This window comes from Candoia aspera, chromosome 1, assembly GCF_035149785.1.
Source record: "Candoia aspera isolate rCanAsp1 chromosome 1, rCanAsp1.hap2, whole genome shotgun sequence".
Taxonomy (NCBI): domain Eukaryota; kingdom Metazoa; phylum Chordata; class Lepidosauria; order Squamata; family Boidae; genus Candoia; species Candoia aspera.
Genome location: NC_086153.1, coordinates 340,573,826 through 340,597,230, shown reverse-complemented (window position 1 = coordinate 340,597,230; position 23,405 = coordinate 340,573,826). Strand labels below are relative to the sequence as shown.

The window sequence follows — 23,405 nt, the reverse complement described above, 5'->3', positions numbered from 1 at the left end:
CTTGGGGCTGTGAGCCTCGATCCTTGATTTTTGCAAAGCAAAGGCATGGATTTGTATCCTACCTGGAAGATCTCAGCTGCTCTTCGAGATGGGCCAGTCTGACCCCTCAGCCTGCTCCCTGGTGGACAGCCAGGGGTTGCGATGGAGTTGATAAAGGGGAAAGGCTATTGTCTAACGCCTGACATCCCAGCATTCACTGTTTCAAGATAGACTACTTCCGAACAGGGAGTCTCTACATTTAACAATCCTGGATAAGAGGCATTGTGAGGCCACACCCTCCAAATTCTTTAGAACCCTTTGTATAGTTATGGGGGTGAATGGACATGCTTGCCCCCATTTCTAATATTTTTCTCATGTTTCCAATCTTAAATTCAGGTTCGGGATTGAGTGACATGGAGAAAATCTATGTGGTCGCTAAGAGTTGACATGGACTTGATGGCTGGGGAATTCTGGGAGTTGAAGTCCACCCATCTTAAAGTTGCCGAGGTTGAGAAACACTGTTTTAAACATTTGCCAGTATCAATACTTAGCAAATAATTTTGATTCTGCGGCCCCCTGGTCTTAGGGGACCCCATAGGTCCTTGGACCGCGCTTTCAGAAACACTGGCCTGGGGGAATGGCTATCTCAGGCTGAAGCCAATCTATACTTTGTATTGTAACACACACACACACACACACACACACAGTTTTTATTGTATTATATATTTTTTATTCAATCTTCTGTTTTTATTGTATTTTAATCTGTAAGCATCTTAGTTTTATTGTAAACCACCCAGAGTCATTCTTTGAGTGAGATGGGCGGTGACGAAATTCAAAATAAAAATAAATAAATAAAAATAAACAAAAAATCTCAAAATTCTGCAACTCAGCAGCCTGACATTCAGCCAGTGGAATGACTGCCCTACTCAAAGCTCCCCCCAAACTTAAAAAGGTGGAATATGTTACCACTGTCCTCTCTGGGGGTACTGGCAGCTGTAAAAGGAATGCTTTAGCCCCCATTGCATTTCTGTTTTAAGGAGAGGGACACCATGGAACAAAGGAATTTTCCCTTCCCTTGATAACCCACCTCATTCAATCGATTAGTGCAGCAGTTTGCAATGATTTGCTAGTGATGAAAAACCAATCTGCACATGTGCAGAGGCCCACTATATTTCAGGCTCGATCCCTTGATTTAGAAATGGTTGCTCAGATTTCATGCTGCTGAAGTTACATCAAGATAACGGGGGTGTGGCCAACAGAAAATCAGTAGATTATGATTGAATAGTATGAAATGCTTTGCACATGTTCAGAGGAACCCCCTGGTTTGAAAGAACGTATTCCAGACCAGATGTGCAAATCTAGCCCCTTAACTATAAAAAGGTTAATTTCATTCTGCTGTAAAAGAGCCTTTTAATTAACTTTATTTCTGTGTTTTTAATTTTTGCTGCCTAGCCACTGATATAATTATTATTAAGTTTGTTTTGTGTGAGTTGGATTTAAAGCTGCTGTATTTTGTTGGAATTTTAAATTGTGGGTTCAGAGACAGGGATAAACTACATTCTGGGGTGGTTTTCTTTTCATGGATGTTATATAAATGTTTTTAAAACATTCAATAAAATAAAAACAAAATGTCATTTTTTTAAACCAAGTTTTTTTTTAAACCAAGGCTTTTTCTCTGAAGTACTTCACGTTAACCTGGTTCTCTCTCCTCTTTTTATCACAGCAACCACCCCTTAAGGCAGGCCAGGCTAAGAAATGCCATTGACTCAAGGTCATTCAGTAAACCTGATTCTATAAGCCATCAGCCAGGCTTTATAAGTTTCATGCTTTAACAAATCCTGCCCTGGGCAGGGGGCTGGACTAGATGACCTCAGAGGTCTCTTCCAACTTTGTGGTTTTATTTCCAAGCACGGATCTGGCTTCCTTGCCATTTGAAAAGCTTCCTTAGAAAATTTCCTAGGAATGCTTCTCCAACTTTATGGGATTCAGAGGCTAGAGGTTGGAAGGAACTTCCTGGCTGTTCTAGCTGTCAGCCTGGGGAACAGATTGCCACATGAGGTGGTGAGTTCTCCTTCATGGAAGGTCTTCAGATAGAGGCTGGATGGTCGCTGGTCTGAGATGCCCTAGTGGATCTTGCACTGAGCAGAGTTGTTGAAAGTCAGGCTTAATAGATGATGATGATGATGATGGTGGTGGTGGTGGTGGTGGTTTGGGTTGGACTAGGTGACCTCAAGGATCTCTTCCTATTCTTTTTTTTTTTTATAATCCGTTCAATCGTGTCCCATTCTCGGAGACTGCCTGGACAAGTCCCTGCCGTTTCCTTGGCAAGGTTTTTCGGAAGTGGTTGGCCATTGCCTGCTTCCCAGGGCTGAGAGAGAGTGGCTGGCCCAGGGTCACCCAGCTGGCGTCGTGCAGGATTCGAACTCGCTAGCCTGGTGCCTTCATCATTACACCGGACTGGCTCTTAGGCTGGGGGGTTCTACAAGGTTCATGGGGGAAGGAGGGGTCCCAACCCAGCCCCAGAGAAGGACTTTGGGGGCGGCCAACAGCCCGGGGCCCGCCTCCCCTCCTCCTGCCCGTCCTCACCCGCTCCGGCGCCCACTTGGCGGCAGCCCGAGCAGCGCGGCCGCCGCCCGCCTCGCGATCGCGGCATCTGGGTCAGCTTTCAACGCGCCCGCCGCCGCCGCCGCCGCCGCCGCCTGCGCTTCCTTTGAACCTCGCCGCTTCCAGTCTCGGGGGGAACGAGCGGGCCCCGCCGCCCCGCGCCTCTTCGCGGGCTCCGTCGGGGGGAAGCACCCCAATTAGCGTGCCGTGGCTAAAGGGCCGGAAGGGAAAGGCTTTGAAGTCCCGATAATTGGGGGGGGGGGGAGGCGGCTGCTTTGAGTCTCCCCACCTCCAGACAGAGAAGGAGGGGGAGCAGGAAGGGGGTTGCTGGGCAACAGTCCCCCCCCTCCCCAGCACCCCAAATCTCCGGGGTCTGCAGTCCAGAGATGCTGCTCGGAGCGCGCTCATTTGCAGGAGAGATCCTAAATCCTGCCCCCGGTTCAGCGGCTGCAACACAGCTCTGAGGAGGGCTGGGCGAAAAATGAACGATCCGCGCGCAGGGCCAGCCGGGTTGCCGTGCCCGGGATCCAGAGACTCCATTCCGTTCTCTGCTCCGCACACTCTCCTCTTGCTACCTGTCGCCCAGCATTCTCTGCCCAGGAAGGGCTGATCCGTACAACCAGCTTGCCCCAGTCTGTATCTGGCTGCTGAATATTTCTCCCTTTAACCTCCCAACTTCCTTTTCCTGCTATGCATCAGAAAGTTGAGTTTTCTTATACAACTGGAAGGGAACTTGGCGGTCATCTAGTCCAGCCCGCTGCCCAGGGCAGGAATCTTCAGACCGTGCTGGACAAATGTCTGTCCCGCCTTGGCTCAGAAACCTTCCAGCGATGGAGCCTCCAGACTCCAGGACTTACCATAGACTCCTAAGAGAGGAGGGGAGCTCGGAGGTCATAGAATCAGACTCATAGGGTTGGGAGGGACCTTGGAGGTCATCTAGTCCAACCCCCTGCCCACGGCAGGCATCCCCAGACCATGCCAGACAAATGTCTGTCCCGCCTTGGCTCGGAAACCTCCAGCGATTTTGCTTCGTGGCTCTTGCAGTCAGGAAATCCCTCCTCCTTTCGACTGGATCTCTCTCTGTAAAACTTCCACCTGTTGGTGCTTGTCCTGCCCTCGGGCACTCCGGAGGATCACTCCACCCACTCTTCCCTGGGACAGCCCTTCGAGGATTGCCAGGCTGGGATCACGACTCCCTTTTATCTTACAAACACATCTGACACTGCTCAGCCTCTGCTTGAATCCACCCAAGGAACGGGAATCTGCTATTTTTCCAGGTTCTCTGTTCCCACCGTTGCACCTTCTAATGCTGAGTCGGAATCTTTCTTCCTGTAACTTAAATCCGTGGTTATGCGTCCTGCATTCTGGAACGAGAGAGGATAGACTTGGCTTCTTCTGCATGACATCCTGCGGGTATATCAAGAGGGCTGTCCACACGTTATAATTATTTTGACTGGCCAGAATAAACTAGAACTTTGACTTGCTGTGATTTGAAAGCCAGTTTTCCATTGATGCAGTCTGAAACGGCCTTTGTCCACTTTGCAGTCACTTCAATGCTGCTGGCTCATATCCAGTTTGCAAATAAATGGTACAGCCAGTTTGGTGTCGCGGTGAAGGCACCAAGCTAGAAACCAGAAGACAGTGAGTTCTAGTCCTGCCTTAGGCACAAAGCCAGCCGGTGGTCCCTGAACCGGTCCCTCTCTCTCAGCCCTAGGAAGGAGGCAATGGCAAACCACTTCGGAAAAATGTTGCCAACGAAACTGTATGACTTGTCCAGGCAATTCCCAGGAGTCAACACTGACCTGAAAGGACTAATAATAATAATAATAATAATAATAATAATAATAATAATTCTATCCAAGATTTTTTTTCACAAGGGCCGTCCCTCAACCAAATGTTCCCCAGTCTTCAGTGATGCACTGAGAATTTAGCTGTGTTTTTATTCGGCATGCTCTTATGTTTAAGCACAGCACAAAACCTGTTTTTCCTGTTTCCAAAGTTAAAAACCTTGCATTGTCCTATGGTCACTGGAATGATCACGTAGACCTTCCATTCTCTTGTCCATTACACTGACCTCGACTAGACTCAACCCTCAGAGGTAATATCTGTCCAGAAGCATCCACAGGTGGATCCCATGGGTCCGTCTGACAAAAATAGCATTGCGCCACCGCACCGCACGTTTTCTGTGTGGATGCTGCACAGACAGTTTGCAGTACAACGGGGCAGCGGGGCCGCACTGTTTCCACCGTTCTAACAAAGGCATCAGGAGTCTGTGGCTGCTCCTGAATCGGACCACGTGAACTGGTGCTACCCTCCAAAACTCCTGCTCTTTCCCTAATGAGAACCATCTTTCCTGGTTTTTCATTCTATTTTGGACTTCCACACCATCCTTCCTGGTTTCAAACCTGTGTTCTCTCTATGCTCTGCATGAAAATTTTCTCAAATTCAACTAATCCTCTCTCGCTTTCTTAGGAACGCCCTGCGGGTCAATATCAACCCAGAGGAACATGGTATGACATCACAGCAATCCAGCCAATGAAAGCGCAGAGTGGTTTACCAGCATGGATAAACGCACGCTTTGCAGCTTGTATTTGCATCAGGAATACAAAGACGTGAGTTTGAATTCGGCCTACAACCCAAGCTTGCTTGGGGTGAGTCCTTTCAAAGCCCAGAATACAACAAAATAGACATGCACAAGAAACACTGAAGTATCTTTTCTTGTATGAGGTTCCCTCTGTCCCCCACTTTTAAATATTAACAGAGAGGGGTTGCTATGAGATGTAACCATTCTTCGATCAAATTTTTATCTTTCTACCTAGAGCAAGTCTGCAATTCTTTAATGACAGAGGGAGGCAAACCATCATTATCCTGCAACATAAACTGTCAATGTTGGCAAGTCAAAATATGGAGTAAATATCCTTAAATAAACAGGCCAGTCCTGCTGTTCGTATTTATTTTATGTGTATAACAGCATGACAAATGCAAACATATTATTCAGCATGCTTAATCTGTTTACTAACAAGCCCACAGGACGCAGACTCATTTTTAGCAAAGCGAGGGAGGCGCAGGTGAGTGGCCATTCCATTCTTCTTCTTCCCCATCCTAGTCTGTTGCAGGTTTCCATTTTTTCCTCTTTTCCAGTCCAGGCCTCTGCTCTGCATGGGCCCTTCTATGCACAAAGCAGGACCCCAAAAAAGAAAAAAAATGCAATGAAAAACAAGACATCTTGATGCGATGGAACGGTGGCACTTCCAGACTTATTTTTTAATCCTCCCTGTCACTGTTGCCGTTTGCCAAGCCTGAGGCTTATGTGCATTTTGGGCCAGACATGTGAATCAGCACCTGCCTCAGACGATAATTCCACCACTTTTCTGGGATCCAGACAAGGAAAGATAATTGTTGTGTCTAAATTAGCATCCATTAACTCTCGGCATGCACACAGATTTCAACTTTTCCCTCTTCCGAAAAAGATGGGTGGGCCGGCATGGAAAGGGGCTAGAAAGTCCTTTCAACGGAGGACTTGCAAGAAACAAGGATTCAGTCTGCCTGCAGAATGCTAATCCCATCTCTTTTCAAACACCAGTCTCGGTTTCTTAACTGTTCTTGAAGGCCTGTTGGGCGACGGCATGCACACCCTTTCTCCACGGCAGCTTCTGTTCCCTATCTTGGCCTGGGTTCAAGATTCTGAGCTTGGGAAGACAAGGCCAGCCCGTCCCACCTTTTGACCGAAACAAATGGGGAAAACATCCCCAGATGGGGATGGGGGAGGGGCAGGTGGGACCCTTCTCCAACGCAGTCACCGCCTTCACCAAGTAGAAAATGCTGCTTTGTCGAATCTGCTGCGGGGCTGGGCTTTCCATTTTGGGAAGAACAGGTTGGGCTTGTTCTACATAATTTGCATCCAGTTGTATCATTTATGCCATCGTAATGATCAGACGACTGTTAAAAAAAGTTAAGAAAGAGCCTTAAGACAGGAACTTCCATGAGTGTTCTGGTTGCATTGGAAAGTGGAAAAAATTATATTCTATGAATTCATGGCTTGCTGTGAAAACAGTGTTTCTCAATCTTGGCAGCTTGAAGACATGTAGACTTCAACTCCCAGAATTCCCCAGCCAGCATGCTTTAAGATGGCTGGACTTCAACTCCCAGAATTCCCTAGCCGGCCACACATCTTACAGTTGCCAAGGGTGAAAAAGACTGGGCTATCCAAACCGTAAGCGGGAGGCTATCCAAGGGCAGCGCCGTGACAAAGGAGGCCTGCCTACTCAGTCTCATGACTTTGGATTGAACGGACCGGACCGGACCGGACCGGACCGCCGGGCTGGGCGGACCAGGGGATCCATCCACCAGGCCCGGCTTAAGTTCTTGTGATCCTGCCTCAAATGCTGAGTCTCCTTCTCGGCGTTGCATTTTAGGAAGAGCATTGACAGACTGGAGCGCCTCCGCACGCCCCAGCTCCCTTCTGCGGAACGGTGCGGGATCTGGTCGAAAAGAAGGCGCATCTAAAAAACTGGCGGAGCTTCACTCACGCCACGGCGGCCGCCATCTTGACTTTCTTGACCGGACCGCACCGAGACCTTGGCTGAAGCCACGGAAACGACGAGGGTCTACCAGCCAACGCCGGTCTGCGAGGGGACGGATGCCAACCAGCGTCTGCAGCTCGACGGCAGAGCGAGCGAACGGCTCGCCGTTTAGCGAGAGCGCGACACGCGGACGCGCGAAGCCCCCGCTGCGGCGAGCCTCGAGCCAGGCTAGAGGTCGAGGCCGCGTACAAAGGGATGCGCGCATCCGTGGCTTGCGAGTGCGAGCCGCGAAGGGGAGATGCGGGCTCTCCTATTCATTGGCGGGGCGGGGCGGGGTGGGGTGGATCTCTCTTTCTGCCAGGCGGTTGCGGAAGTCAACTCTCTGCGCAACCAGCCGGACAGAAAGAGGAGGAAGGGAGCGATGGGATGCGGTCGTTTTGCTTGGGGAAATCAAAAGTAAACGATGCTGTGTTTTCTCAATAAAAGGGGGGGGGGATCCAGAAGAGGTGCTGATGCATCAAGTCCAGGGAGCCCACCCAAGCCCCCGTGAGGGGGGACAGCGACGGGGTAGCAGCGAGGAGCCTCGGGGTCCCTTTGCATCGCCCCAGCGGGCTTGACCAGCAGGTCCCGTCGTCAGAAGGACCTTCCGCACTCACCTGGGCACATGTCTAGCCAGCGTTTCTTCAACGTTTCGCTCTCGTGACCCCTTCCCACTTTGAAACATTAGGGAGGACCCCCAAGGAGCTTTTGCCGGTCTGGGTCATACTTATGGATCTTTACCCTATTACAAAGTAAAATCGACGCATTCGTAGAATATTTATTTATTGAATCCTGTAAGAATAACAACAACAACGTTCAACCCATTAGGTCAGCGTTTCTCAACCTCGGCAGCTTGAAGATGTGTGGACTTCAACTCCCAGAATTCCCTAGCTTTGCTGGCTGGGGAATTCTGGGAGTTGAAGTCCACACATCTTCAAGCTGCCAAGGTTGAGAAATGCTGCATTAGATATCAACATCAATACGATATTTTCCATGAACAAACCCTACATTTTTTTAAACAAATAAATAGTAAGAAGAGGGACATTGTTTTTGCATCTTTGCCATTATAGTCTTTGCTGGCCATTGACAGAATAGGCATTATTGAATTGTCAATATCTGCAACATCTGGCAAATCATTTTGATTTCAAGGACCCCTGAGAGGGTCTTGGGGGACCTCTGGGGGACCTCGGGCCACACATTAAGAAACACTAGCCTGCAAGAGACTCTGCGTGGTCCAAATATCCCTGCATTTTTTTTTCCCTGAGAGCCGAACGCTCAGGGCCACTTGCCATCAGCAACAAGCACTGAATGATTAAGTATTGATGCTTTGCATGCCTACCGCTTAATATTTATATTGGGCTCTACCACACTTCCATTCTCTGGGCAAGCATAAAAATAAATAAATGATGGCCCTTGAGCTGCAGTTGTTAATCGTAACAAGAACCCAGATTTATGCCGTTGTCTTATCGACAATAAGGAGCTTCATGATAACAATAATATTCTTGGGAAAAGTCTGGAAAGTTCTCAGGCTGCCTGAAAGCTCACTTAATAACAGCTCAGCTTCTGCTGCAGGAGATTGAATCGGGCCGGCCCGCTGCAACAAAGCTTGGGGTTGCTTTAAAGGTGATTGTTATTATTAAATTATAAGATTTATATGCTCTTGCAGTCTCACCTCTCTAGGTACTGAGCGTTGAAGCAGCGGTAACAAATGACCAATGTAGATCAATGCAACCGATTCATTTAATATATAATATCTCAATAATCATTGAATGAAAACAGTCAGCCCCAAGCCATCAATCTCACATCAGCCATTAATAGACCCATAGAGATAAACCATATTTACAGACCATTCGAAAGAGACAATAAAAAGCTAAGGAGGAAACAAAAAGAACAGAACACATCATTTCCAGCAGCCAACGCCCAGATAAGCAGGGATTAACACCAGACAAACCATCAAGCAGAGAAACAATCAAGCAGAAAACAACACCCCAATCAAGGAACTGGCCAAGGAGAAAACCACACACACACACCCCCAACACTGGCATTTCTGATTTAATGATTCTGTGATCCTGTGTTTCTACGATTCCCTGATTCTGTGATTTTATGATTCTATGATGCTTTGGGAGGTGAAGCATTGATATTATTAATGTCGCGGCAGTTGTTATTTTTCTCAGAATGTCCCAACGTGAAAACACCACACAATTAATCCCTCACTCTGGCAGAAGAGCAGAATTGGCAAAAGCTGCCACCGAGCATGGAAATAATCAGATTTGCTTGCAAAACTCCACAACAGCTGACTTTTTTTTCCCTCTGCTGGTAATTGGCCAAGCCAAGTCAATGCAAGAGGGGGGAAAGTGGGCTTTTCTGTGCCAAGTTCAGCCCCTCCCTCTCCTGGGTGCCCAAGGTGCGGCCCTCCCCCTCGCTTCCCTTCTGGCCAAGAGGATTCTGGACAAGGCGCCTCCGTCTCGCTTTGCCAAGGGCTGTCTTGCGCAGTTCTTCAATTGCCTTGGTGAAGTGCGCTGATGAAGAGGGGAGCATCCATCATGCAGCTGGACGGAAAGGGAACACCGTACCCCCTTTCCCGAGAGGCCGGTGCAAACTCGGAGGAAGCCATGGCTCAGAGCAAAGTGGAGCCAGGTCTGAAGAACAGGGGAGAGAATTTTGCCTTCCTCCCCGACTGGCGAGATGCGGGCCTTGGGAAGAAGTCGGGATGATCAAAGGCAAGATAGCACCTCATTGCTGGAAGCATCTTTTCAGACTGACCCATTTTATTCAAAGGCAGAAGGTTTCGTGAGCAGCAGGTCGCTGGAGTTAATGGGCTGAGCTTGCTGTATAATATTTGTTAGCTGGTTTGCTTCCTACAGCCATACAGCCACCCATCTACCACTGCCACTCGGGGGGTGGGCGGCAAACCAAAGATAAAGCATAATACACAATCAATAATGCAGAATCAATTGAAAGAAACAAGGCAAAGCCTTGATGACAGACACCATATCAATGTATCCTACAAACACGTGGGGGGCTCCATTGACACCCTGGCCCCGGTGCCTGGGGGGAAACCTGGTCTTTGTGGCCTTCCAGAAAGCCAACAGGGGCAGGACCGTCTGAATCTTCAGGGGAAGCTAGGTGCCACGAGAGAGATTGCACACTTTTGAGGACTCACCAGGAGACACTGCTTCACCAAGGGAACCGGGATGACGCTCACTCTGCCCGATACATCTTCTGCGTCTTCATCTCTTCCAGGGGCTTGGGCTTGCAATTCTCTAATCCTCAGCCACATCTGGATGGTTCAGATGGGAGAAGGTTCTTCTGAAGTAGTTTGCAGACACCGAGAAGGAAGTCCTTCACGGAACCACCTCCAGAGTTTCCTCTGCATCCAGCCCATGGTTTGACATGATCTACAACTATCACAGCAAGTGGTTACAGTTGTGTATGCAAGTCACCTCCAGGCCTTCAAGCAGCTGCCAGCCAAAACACTGGATCTCTTCCAAGCTGCTTTGTACCTTGGTGGGAAGACAAAGGAGTTGACTTCTTGCAGCTTGCTCTTCGGGATCAGCCAGAGGTAGTGGCAGCCAAAGCGTCTTGGTCCAGGGCCCAGTGACATTTCTCCAAAATCCATATTCCAAATAAAAACATTCCACTGGATTCTGCAACAAGTGAGGGTCATGATATCATGCCATGCAAGTTCCTGGACTCTTTTTTTATTATTATGATTTCAAAAGAAGTTGACCAGGAGCAATTGAAATCTGGGAAGAGGGCAAAAGGCCAACCGTTCTTCTTAACAGCTTCCTCATTTATCAAACCATCCAGATTTTTCACATGCAGGGCTCCTACCACGGGCAGCAGACCCCCGTGTGAAGCCACTGAATGCAAATCATGTTTGCATTTCATTCTTCTTCTTCTCCTGTTGTTATGTTCCCCCACCCACCCATTTTCTGTATGTTTGTGGATGGAGGGATGAATAAAATGTGTTTGTGATGCATTGCTGATAGTTTTAATCACCCATTTTAGATTTATTTCTGATTTTAATGCAGAGCGACCCTAGGAAAACATGGTTTTAAAGGATGGCCTATGAATGTTTCTTCCCAATGAAAGAAAAATTAAATAAAGGGATTGCTTGTTGAGGATGGAGCTGAATGCTGTTTTCACCTGAAATATCTCAGGAAAAAACCAGATGCTTGGGAAGCAGAGGTGCCTGCAGGGAGTGGTCAACAAAATCAAGATGGCGGCCATGATGCACGTAAAAAATAGGTGGAGCTTCCACTGTCCTATTGCAGCTGCCATCTTGACTTTTTTGACCACACCCTGAGGACGCCCCTTCTTGAAAGTTTCTTCTATGATAAATATCTGTGTTTTTAAGGTGGTAGAAATCTTTCTTAAAGCATCCCTAGGGACCAAGTCCTTGGGGGCAGGAAGGGGAGCATGGGGCCTCAAGACAGAGCCTGGTTGATCTGGGCGGAGCCTGATGGGGATGAGCGGAGACAGAGCCTGGTTGATCTGGGTGGAGCCTGATGGAGATGGGTGGAGCCTGATGGGGATGGGCGGAGGCAAAGACTGGTTGATCTGGGCGGGGCCTGATAGAGATGGGTGGAGCCTGATGGAATTGGGTGGAGCTTCCCACCAAGCCCTCTCCCTTGGATCCTGGTCCTTCGGTCCTTCCTTTCCTTTGCCTCAATTTTGCCCCAGCCAGCACCATCCCCTGAAATGCAAGGAAGCTGGTAGCCCTGAGATCTTTTCACGGATTCATCCCTGGGCCTCCACCGCAGCCTTCCTTCAGATGCTTTTTCCCCAGAAAACCACCCACGGCCTCTTCTCTTCGAGAGACCCAGAATTTCTCTCGTCTCTGGGAAGAACAAGAATGAAAAGAAGAGGGGGGAGATTGCAGTCACCATGGCAACTGCTGGGGATAGAGAAGGGCTTGTTTGCAAAACATGGGTCTGTAATTGCTTTATTCCAGGAATGCTGAAAATACTAGCAGTAGGTACCCACCCCAAGGCCCCAATCCACCCTCCCTGCCTCCCTCAGTTGTTTCCTCCATCCTCTGATTGCAGGGGACGGTGGAGCAGGGGGTGTCTTCTCCCTTGACACTGGAATGCACTCTGTGCATGCCCAGAGGCAGTGCTGGCTTTGGTGATCAAGACTAAAAGTCAAAGGCCTGACCCTGAACAAATGAAATCACAGGCTGAAACGTGGATAGGGAATTTTGAGTACAGGGTCAGCTTTCGCTTTGAATCTCTGAGCATGGGAAGAGGGCCTCTGAGAACGGGCAGAGCGTCCACTCCTGAGGAGGAGCAGGGTTATAATATTCTTCAGTTGGAGTGCAGCAGGACAACTCTTCATGCTTCTCCTTTCAGAGAAAGAAAGAAAATAAACAAAACTTAATTAACATTAAATACATTCTTTGGGATTTTATTTAATTAATTAAAATTAATTTATGTGTTTCTTCGGGCATTGGATTTCTGCCCTGCCTTCTAGCTATTGGATAACCCAGGTGGCTCACAAGCATAAAAAGAATATAAAGGTGAGCCAAACCAAATAACCAAAAAATATAATTAAAGATTAAACAATAGACTATCGTGAGTTATTTTAACCCTTTCAAGGAACGATGGAAAACTTGGCTGCCGATTAGGTATTTAATGTTAGGTGGTGGCTGTGTTGTGCTTTGGACTGCTGTTAAGCACCCAGAGTCATGACGAGGAGAAGGGCGGCCATGTCGATTGAAATAAACAAACAAATGTCAGGACGCTTTTTGGAGGGACACCCCATGTAAAGCCCACTGCAGTAGTCAAGATGGGTTCATCTCTGTCCCAGAGAATCCTAGAGCTGGTAGGAGATGTTTCAGCCATGTGTAGCCCCCTGCTCTGTGACAGAATCCAAATCGAAGTATCCCTGAAGAAACCACTCCATGGAAGGAGAGCCCACCCATTTCCTTGGTTTCACCCACCACCTGCTATTCCTGTTAAGAAGTTATTTTGAACAGAATCTGTTTTCTTGTACCTTAAATTCATTTCTCCATGTCCACCCCATGCCTGTGGGACATCTTTGCAAGCTGAGGACTATCATACCCTCCATCCGTCATCTCTTCTCAAGGCTAAACTTACGAAGTTCCCTCCATCTCCTCGTAAGGCTCAGGGCACATCCACTCATTGTCCTAACTTTGGCTCAACGATCCTTGGCCAACCCTTCTTGAAGGACACTTCCACCCAATGCAGCGTTCCTCTCATCCCCAGCTCATAGCTGAGGCCAGCTGTTCTTGTTGTTGTTGTTTTTCTGAAGGAAAATCCACCAATTGCTGCACTTTAGAGTCATAGAAGTCTCGAGTTGGATGAGGACACAAAGACCATCTAGTCCAACCTTCTGCAATGTGCAGGAAGGCCCAGTCAACCAACCTTGAGAGGTGGTCTCCAGTCTCTCCTTGAGACTCTTCCACTTTTACTGTTATTTCTGATCCTATGTTTTGTGGCCATGGAAAATTGTTCATGACCATCTTCCTTGTAGCTTCCCTTTGGGGACCAATCAAGTCCTCCCTCTGATTTCTTTTCCTCAAGTTGAACAGCCCATGTTCCTTCAACCTCTCCTCACAGGGATGCCCTCAAGTCTCTTGTCCTCCTTGGGATCTGTTCTGACTTGTCAATATCCTTCAGGAAACGTCCAGAACTGTATGCTGGACTCCAGACTGGATCTCACCAGTGCTGAAAACAGCCTTTGCAGTAAATCTTCAGTTTGGCACCGTTCACCAGCCTTGTTAATAAGGCGGAGTAGAGACCAACAATGTAAGCTGGCATGCTTTGTGCCGTGTCGGGACTAAACTGGTTGTCTGGCTGTGCTCTTAATTTTCAGTCTCTTCAAGGGTGTGTGTGTATGTGTGAAAACAGTCAAGATGGCCACAATCATCTTGACTGTTTTGACCTCCCTGGGTGACACCCCTGAGTCTCTTAATGCTATCTTTGCCGTTCCCTAAATCTGTCCCACTTTATCTGAATCCTACTTCAAGTATGATACTCAAAACTGGACATCATGTTCCCAGTGGGGTTTAGCCGAGCAGAAGAAGCTAGAACAATGACTTCCCACAATCCAGAAATTGTTCGCAGCCTAACGTTGTTTTTGCTTTCTGCTTTTTTTTTGCAGCTGACTCCTACAGTTTCTGATCAACTTGTGTTTCACTTCTATTACCTAACGCTTTGCATCTGCCTCTGCTAAATTCCATTCTAGTGATGTCCACCCATTTTGGTAACCTATCCACATCGCTCTGAATTTCATCTCTGCCTTCTCAAACAGTAGCTATCCCATCTGCAAATTGGATTAGCCTTTCCTGGGCTGATTCAACCGAATCATTAACCAAAAACGTGGAAGCGCAGAAGACCCAGAACTGAACTTGCCACTCCATTCCTCTCTCCAGCTTGGTGAACCACTGAGGAGCGTTTTAGGAACAATTTTTACGCCACTTAATGTCATGCCATCCAGCACACACTTAACTAGCTTGCTAATCAGATGTCATGGGGTACTTCATCAAATCAAGATATATTACATCTTCCACGGCAGTAACTCAATCAGAGAGAGAGAGAGAATGAGAGAGAGAAATTAGTCTGCAAAAACTTGTTTCTGACAAATCCATGCTTTTTATGGTGCTTACAGTTCAATTGCTTTATGATCTGCTCTCAGATCTTCTCAGGTATCACTGTCAGTCTGATCACTCACTGGTTTTCTGGATCTTTTTCCATTTTTTGGAACATGAAGACAACATTGGTCACCTCCAGCCATCTGGCACTTTACAACCTCTCCAGGCTGTCTCAAAGGTAATGTGCAAAGGTGAAATCAGACTACCAGCTAATTCCTTCTCAGGGGTGTCTGTAGGGTGGGTGGGTGTCAAAATTTGCAAGATGGTGGGCATGACCTTGTGATCCAAGCAGATCCAGCAGAAGCAGGGCTTGGATCTCAAGGCTGCATCTGCCGTCTTGTAGATTGTGATGCCCACTATGGACACAGCTGTCACTTCCACACAGGATGCAGAATTATTTGGTTCTAAATTATCTGCAAGCTCTGATAATGAAAACCAAGGAGCATGGTGGAAAAATGGAATTAAGATTAAATATAAAGAAGACCAAACTAATGATTAGCGATCGGCCTTAGAATTAATAAAGAAGATATTGAAGTGGTGGTTAGAGTCTGCCTTTTAGGATCAACTATCAACCGTAAAGGAACCGATAGTCAAGAAATATGATGTAGATTAGCACTTGGTAGAGCAGCCATGAAAGGCTTGGAAAAAATATTCAGATGCTGTGAAGTGTCAAAAATCAGAATCATGCAAGCCATGGTATTCCCTGTGAACTTTTATGGAAGCGAAAGTTGGACTTTGAAGAAGCAGGATAGGGAGAGTATTGATGCCTTTGAATTTTGATGTTGGAGAAGACGCCTGAGGATATCATGGGCAGTCAGGAAAACAAACCAATGGATCTTTGAACAAATTAACCCAGAGTCCTCACTCAAGGCACCAATGATCCAGTTCAAATGATCCTACTTTGGACACATTATGCAGTCTGGAGAAGTCCAAAAAGCCAGGAAAGATGGAAGGAACGAGAAGAAGAGGACAAGGGGGGTAGACTCAGTTACAGGGCAAGGGGGGCATCATTGGAAGATCTGAAGGACCAGGTCGGGGGCAGATCATCATGGAGAAAATCTATGTGGGGACAGATTATTGTGGAGAAGGCATGTCTGTGTGGTTGCAAAGAGCCAACACCAATCTGATGGTGCATAGTCAAGAGCTTTAAACTTATTTGGGGCATCCAGAGGATCTGGTCAAGTAAGTGAAGATGGTGGCCACCGCGGGGTGAGCAAAGCTTTGCCTGTTTTTTTATGAGCATCACAGACAAAGCTTTGATTGTGGACCTTCTTTACCATGCACTGCTGACACTCCTGCCTTCAAGATAAGAGAGATACTCCCTGACCAACTTTCTGTTGGAATTATCCGGGATCAACTCAGCATTGTCTCATAAGCATAAGGGGGTCGCTCTAGCAAATTGCACCTCTATTGTGCTTGTGGGATGTCACAAGGGTCACCTGACTTCCTCTTCCTCCTCCTTCTTGGGCTTGGGGATTAACAATCTCCATTACCTCGTGGGCAGACATGCAAGCAGGGCGGGCTGCAGAATGCAGCTCCTCGCCCTTTCTATTCCACATAGAAAGTGTCTACCAAGAACCAGTGGTGATTAAGTGCTTTCTCCTATGAACCTACCTGTATCCAGATCTACTGAATAAAAGTAAGCTATCTCTATTTTCTTCATCTAACTACAGTGTGAAGACTGAATTTATTTCTGAACGTAATTAAGTTTAATGTGCAAGTTCTCTTTTTCAGTTCACGCTTCTACTCTGCAAGATTGCTGTTAGCTGCTTGGTGTTCTTTTACTAACCTTTAAAAACTCCGTCACTTTCTACTGCTCTCAAGCTTCCATCCTGCCTCTTCATCTTTCCCTTCACAATTCCCATGAACCAGTCCCCGCTTGAAGACGGAGCCAAACCAATATCGGAGTAGCTTGGCCATGCCGTACCTGTTAGCCTTTGCCATTTTTATGAAGCTGCTGCTCCCCTTGTTCTTTTCTCTTCCTTTTATTCCGAACATTTAATGTATTTGTAGGCAGTTTCCCAGGGTCAGGTCCTCCCTAAGCAATATATCGAAACAAAGAGAGGTAGCTACATGATTTGAGGCAGAAAATTGGTTTTCGTTACTGCGAGACAGCCCCATGGCCTCGTCCTTCTCTGTGGGGTGGCAAGGGTCCTGACGAACGGAGCTATAGCTTGGAATCACATGGAGCCTGTGGTAGAAAACAAAAAATTATTCTTGGTGAGGAACAGCTCAGGAGAGAGGCGTTTTTCAGGCCTCTTAGCTGCTTGTCTTACAGGCCTGCGAAATGCATGAAGTCGGGAGTTGGAACATTGTGGCACCGTTCCAGAAAAGTCTTCATTTCCCCTGCTCTGCAACCTGCTTGGTTTGCAGCGAAGACCCAAGAACCTTTCCCAGGATGTTCAAACCAGAATTCTTGGGAATAGGCTACCTATTCTGGCCTGGATAGCCCACATTTGAGAATAAAATCCACCTTGGCTTACGAAGACCCCTAGGACGTGGGGATGGGAGGTCACCAAGGGAAGCCATCTTCTAAATAGTTTGGAAACTTTATCATGTCCCCCCAAATTGCCACTTTGCAGCACAAATTTGGGGCACTTTGAAGGCTGCCAAGGGGGGATTAGAGGAACGTGTCAGCGGAGTGTGCACCATTTTTTGTACACCCCCTCCGCACACCCAGGTTTCAGACTTGGGATTCTCATTTGGACAATGACAGATGGAATCCAGATTGGTGGTACAACTGATTCTGGCCCTTTGGGGCACACGGCAGTGGCCCGCAGCTGGCCAATAAAGTAATGTTTGACAAAGAGCAGTCGCCCCAAAGTTCCCCATTTTGCTGTCAAAGCAGGAAGGGTCTTTTGCGAAACTTGAGGAATTCAAAGCCAGGAAGATAAACTGGGAGCAGACAGAGTCTTGACAGATTGCATAAACCCCAGATGAGCGTCGAAAGAGAGCAGCCTCGCTCTGCCACTTGCAGCCTCCTGTTTTATGGTGACACTTGTTGGCTTGCCCTAGGTCCCCGGCACTGGCCTTCTCTCTCCCCTCCGGAGGTGATAAATGAACTGCAGCTCTTCGGTTGTACCTCAGGCGAGGTCGAAGGGGAGACGGTCATGCAGCGCCACCGAAAACAGCATTTATCACCTGGCTGTTTCTCTCCGAGGACGGGCGTGGCAGTGCATTCTCCCAGCTTTCAGGAGCACGAAGGGAGGCTGGCACCAAAGTCAGGGCCGGAACTTTATTTATTATTTATTTTCATTTATTTACGTGGCTGCCGACCTCGCAAGCCAGACCCTGGGCCCCGGAGCTAAAACATCTGCAAAAAACAAGACAGAAATAAACACAAAACATAAAAAACCTGTTCAGGGGAAGCATCTGCTAAAAGGGAACTTGATTGTTGAACCTCAAACACAGCAATGGTGAGGGAGCAGAACTGAGCGATCCTTCTGGAAATCAGAGGCAATCTATCGGCCAGGTCAGTGTTTCTCAACCTTGCCAACTTTAAGATGTATGGACTTAAACTCCCAGAATTTTAATGTACTCCACATTCAGTGACAATTGCTGCATTATCAATTACTAAATTTTATATTCAACCTTCTCTACCTTTTTGCATATTCTGAGATTCCAATTGCCATCATCCCCAGCTGGCATGGCCAAAAGCATGTTGAGTGAATACTGGATTCTTCCCAGCACAGGGAAGGCTGAATGGAATATTACATATTTTGAAGTTGCAATCTCCTTCCAGAAGCATTTCTCTTAATAAATCACATCAATTATTCTGTTAATATATGGAATTAAATATTTTCTAGCTTTTCGGGTGGATTTGTGAGTGGAGGTGCTAGGGATGTCTGTAGGGGGAGGTCAAAAAAGTCAAGATGAGGGCCTCACCCTTTTTTACATATCACAATATATCACAAATGGAATCATAGACTCCTAGGGGTAGAAGGGACCTTGGAGGTCATGGAATCATAGACTCCTAGGGCTGGAAGGAGCTTTGGAGGTCATAGAATCATAGATGGACGTTGGAAGGGGCCTTGAAAGTCTTCTAGCCCCTTCTCTAGGCCAGGGCAGGAATCCTCCAACCCGCCCCCCTCCCCTGCCAACAAATGGCTTCTATCCCAAGAAGGCAACTGGGAATGAGCTCTAAATAGCTTTTGCCATTTGTTTGGAAGAAAGTTGCAAAATGCCACCAGGAATCTTGGCAGCTCAAGTGCTTCGTCTGTCAGCTGTCAGTTGTTGCAGATCTTGGAGGGTGGGGGGGGGGGAGTTCTTTTTTCTTTAAAATAAAAGACCACCTTCTGGCAACTTCCACAGCTCACACGGCCACCCTGCTGGGCCCTCCTCTGAGAAACAGGAAAACAGAACATGGGTAAGAAAATAAGAGAAGCCGAAATGCTTAGGAATTGGGAACCTGACACGTGCTTCAGACTCTGGCTCCAAAACTTAATCTGGATTGATGGATTGATTGATAGCCCACCTTTCTGCCTATTCAACAATCAGGATGACTTGCAGCACCAAACAAACGAAAAAACGAACAAGCAAACTACAAACCAAAATCTTGGCACCCAGAGATCATTGGCCCTGTGCTTCCTTCTAAAATGGAGAGAACAAGTTTCCAGAGCATTTTGACAGAATGGAATGGGTGAGAAACGAAGGCAAAGGGGGCACAGAGGGGAGTCTTCCCATGCCCTTCCCTGCCTCCTTGTCAGCCTTCCCAGGTAGGCCTGTCAGGAAACACGGCCAGATGAGCTGACTCTACTTTATTGTAAGGCTGCATGAACAGAATCTTGCAAGGCTGAAAGGACAAATCTCCCCCTGTCTCCTTTACAGCCTGAGAAACTGGGGAGGGTTCCTTCTGAGCCTCTTGCCCTTCCCCTTACCATTATGCAGCTGTGGGCTAAGCCGTCTCTTCTCTGACCGTTCCCTTGGCTGCATCTCTTCCCCTCGTCTCCCAAGGTCATTCCCACATACCTTTATTTATTTGTTTGTTTGTTTGTCAAATTTCTCTGCCACCTATCTTGTGTAGACAAGATATCTTGTGTATTATCTGCTTACAGATAATAAAATAATCAATAAAAACAATACAATATAAAACCGACACAAATAAAAATATACATAAATAGCAATATAAATATAAAAATGCAAAAACATGAAGTGTAAAATTCCAGATGGCAATAGGATCTTATCCTTGGCACAATCACGGTGCCAGCCACCCCCATGAATGGCATTACACTCCTCCTTTTCTTTCCCACCCATTCCATTAGGCCAAAAAGGGTCTTGCAGGTTCAGCTTTTCCACGTTAATGTTGTGGCTAATATTAATGCTATTATTAATCCAAGGGAGTCTACGGGGAAAGATAAGGGGCTCAGGCCATAGCAACCGTTTGCAGGCATAAACAAAGATCAGCCACTGGCCCAAAAAGGGAATGTGGGTTGTTGGTGCTTTTAACTAAGGCTGTCTGAACAGGCCAAGCTCCAGTTTGGTGACTCAAATCCAGAGGATAAAGTGAGGAAGGCTGAGACCCCTGATTCACCGGGCTGACCTGACCGGATCTGATTTGCAGCTTTGATTGTTGAAGGGGACTGATTTAAGCAATCAACTTAGTGAAAGTGTTTGCGTGCATATCAAAGGCTGTTAAGTGAGTTCAGGTGCCATCTACCAGTCCTTGACCCAGCTGAACATGTTTGCTGCCCCCATCCCACCACCCTCTCTCCTGCCCCAGGCATAAATCCTGCTGTCCTTATTAGCAGTGTCCAGGGCATGATAACAAGGACAGGGGTGGGCAAGTACCACCAGCTTCCTTTCCCTGCCCTCTTCTATAGCATCACCAGTCAGGTTATTATTATTATTATTATTATTATTTTGGTGCCTTCAAGCCAGTCTTGACTCCTGGCAACTGCCTGGACAAGTCCCTGCAAGTTTTCCTGGCAAGATTTCGGAAGTGGTTGGCCATTGCCTCCTTCCTAGGGCTGAGAGAGAGTGACTGGCCCAAGGTCACTTTGTGCCTAAGGCGGGACTAGAACTCAGGGCCTCCCGGTTTCTATCCTTGTGTCTTAACCATGTCACCAAACTGGCTCTCGAAAGGGGGTTGCAGCTGGGGAGGAGGTGAGTTGTGACCAGTAACTAGACCTGCAGGCTGAGCCAGCTGTCAAAATTCACTCCGGGTTTGTACAGGTGCTTTTCAAAGGGGCCTGACTGTTGACTGTTGGGCATCTTTTTGACATGATTTTATTCCAGAACAGCACTAAACTTGTGTTCTAAAGCAGCCCAACTACCGCTTACTGGCCTGGAGAGAATTGTGCAGTGAAGCAGCAAAGGGATAGCTAGCTTTCTGTTTCCCCATTCATCATGCAGCCCCCCAACTCCATCCCTGGCTACCATTGCTGGTTAAGCTGATCCAGGTCAGTACGGGGGAAGAATCTGGGTTGAAAGAACCAGATTCTCTCATTGGCCCCAAATGCATAGCCCAGGAGGACCACGCCCCAGTACTGGAGGCCTTAAGTGGCCCACAAGTGCTGAGCTGAGCTGATCCAAGCCTGGTTGGTCCCCAGACTACAATATTGGCTTAATCTCAGTGAAGTAGGTCAGACAGCGCCTACTGCAAAACCGTTGTGGTTTGTTGCGTGCTCAAAGGGAAGAGCTAAGGACAACCTGCCTCAGGTATGTGTTGGGGATGAGAGGAAGACAACATCTTGAAGACAAAGTTTTAAAAAATTGCTTGGTGTGTTCATGCCATGGTTAGGGGCAGACCCCAAATTCCCTTGAATCTTCAAACTGATTCACCAGCATCCTTCACGTCAGGAATTTGACTCACATTTTTGAATCAAAGGGTTGATTTGATCAAATTGCCTTTGAACGGAGTCTTCAAGCTTTCACAGACCGGTGGGTGGGGGGTGCAGGGGGCAGTCAAAAATACCAAGATGGTAGCCACAACTGCATCCTCCAAGCCCACCTTTTTTAAAAGTGTTTTGCATGCACTGGAGAAGAGACCAGACTTGAACCTTCTTCCTTCCAGAGAGGCCCTCAAACATGGCAGCCAATTTATTCCAACCCTGGAATGGGTATAAATCGTTTTTCTCCCCATTGATCTCCACAGGAAAGAAAAACAATATAGATTTATTTATAAAAAGGCCCAAGGCGTGGGGGAAAATGGGGAACATTCTCTCCCTCCTCCTCTACTTAAAAAAATCACAGCAGCATTTCTCAACCTTGGCAGCTTGAAGATGTGTGGACTTCAACTCCCAGAATTCCCCAGCCAGCAAAGGGAGTTGAAGTCCACACATCTTCAAGCTGCCGAGGTTGAGAAACGCTGACCTAATGGGTTGAACGTTGTTGTTGTTATTCTTACAGGATTCAATAAATAAATATTCTACGAATGCGTCGATTTTACTTTGTAATAGGGTAAAGATCCATAACTATGACCCAGACCGGCAAAAGCTCCTTGGGGGTCCTCCCTAATTTTTCAAAGTGGGAAGGGGTCACGAGAGCGAAACGTTGAAGAAACGCTGGCTAGACATGTGCCCAGGTGAGTGCGGAAGGTCCTTCTGACGACGGGACCTGCTGGTCAAGCCCGCTGGGGCGATGCAAAGGGACCCCGAGGCTCCTCGCTGCTACCCCGTCGCTGTCCCCCCTCACGGGGGCTTGGGTGGGCTCCCTGGACTTGGTGCAACCGCACCTCTTCTGGATCCCCCCCCCCCTTTTATTGAGAAAACACAGCATCGTTCACTTTTGATTTCCCCAAGCAAAACGACCGCATCCCATCGCTCCCTTCCTCCTCTTTCTGTCCGGCTGGTTGCGCAGAGAGTTGACTTCCGCAACCGCCTGGCAGAAAGAGAGATCCACCCCACCCCGCCCCGCCCCGCCAATGAATAGGAGAGCCCGCATCTCCCCTTCGCGGCTCGCATTCGCAAGCCACGGATGCGCGCATCCCTTTGTACGCGGCCTCGACCTCTAGCCTGGCTCGAGGCTCGCCGCAGCGGGGGCTTCGCGCGTCCGCGTGTCGCGCTCTCGCTAAACGGCGAGCCGTTCGCTCGCTCTGCCGTCGAGCTGCAGACGCTGGTTGGCATCCGTCCCCTCGCAGACCGGCGTTGGCTGGTAGACCCTCGTCGTTTCCGTGGCTTCAGCCAAGGTCTCGGTGCGGTCCGGTCAAGAAAGTCAAGATGGCGGCCACCGTGGCGTGAGTGAAGCCCCGCCAGTTTTTTAGATGCGCCTTCTTTTCGACCAGATCCCGCACCGTTCCGCAGAAGGGACCTGGGGCGTGCGGAGGCGCTCCAGTCTGTCAATGCTCTTCCTAAAATGCAACGCCGAGAAGGAGACTCAGCATTTGAGGCAGGATCACAAGAACTTAAGCCGGGCCTGGTGGATGGATCCCCTGGTCCGCCCAGCCCGGCGGTCCGGTCCGGTCCGGTCCGGTCCGTTCAATCCAAAGTCATGAGACTGAGTAGGCAGGCCTCCTTTGTCACGGCGCTGCCCTTGGATAGCCTCCCGCTTACGGTTTGGATAGCCCAGTCTTTTTCACCCTTGGCAGCTATAAGATGTGTGGCCGGCTAGGGAATTCTGGGAGTTGAAGTCCAGCCATCTTAAAGCATGCTGGCTGGAGAATTCTGGCAGTTGAAGTCCAGCCATCTTAAAGCATGCTGGCTGGG

At 48.0% G+C, this 23,405-nt stretch overlaps 1 long non-coding RNA gene across 1 annotated transcript in view; it reads right to left on the bottom strand.

The window, feature by feature from the left end:
- Positions 1-23,405, bottom strand: part of LOC134488509 (uncharacterized) — a 679,404-nt gene that overhangs the window by 27,162 nt on the left and 628,837 nt on the right. The gene's annotated exons all lie outside the window — the stretch shown is intronic.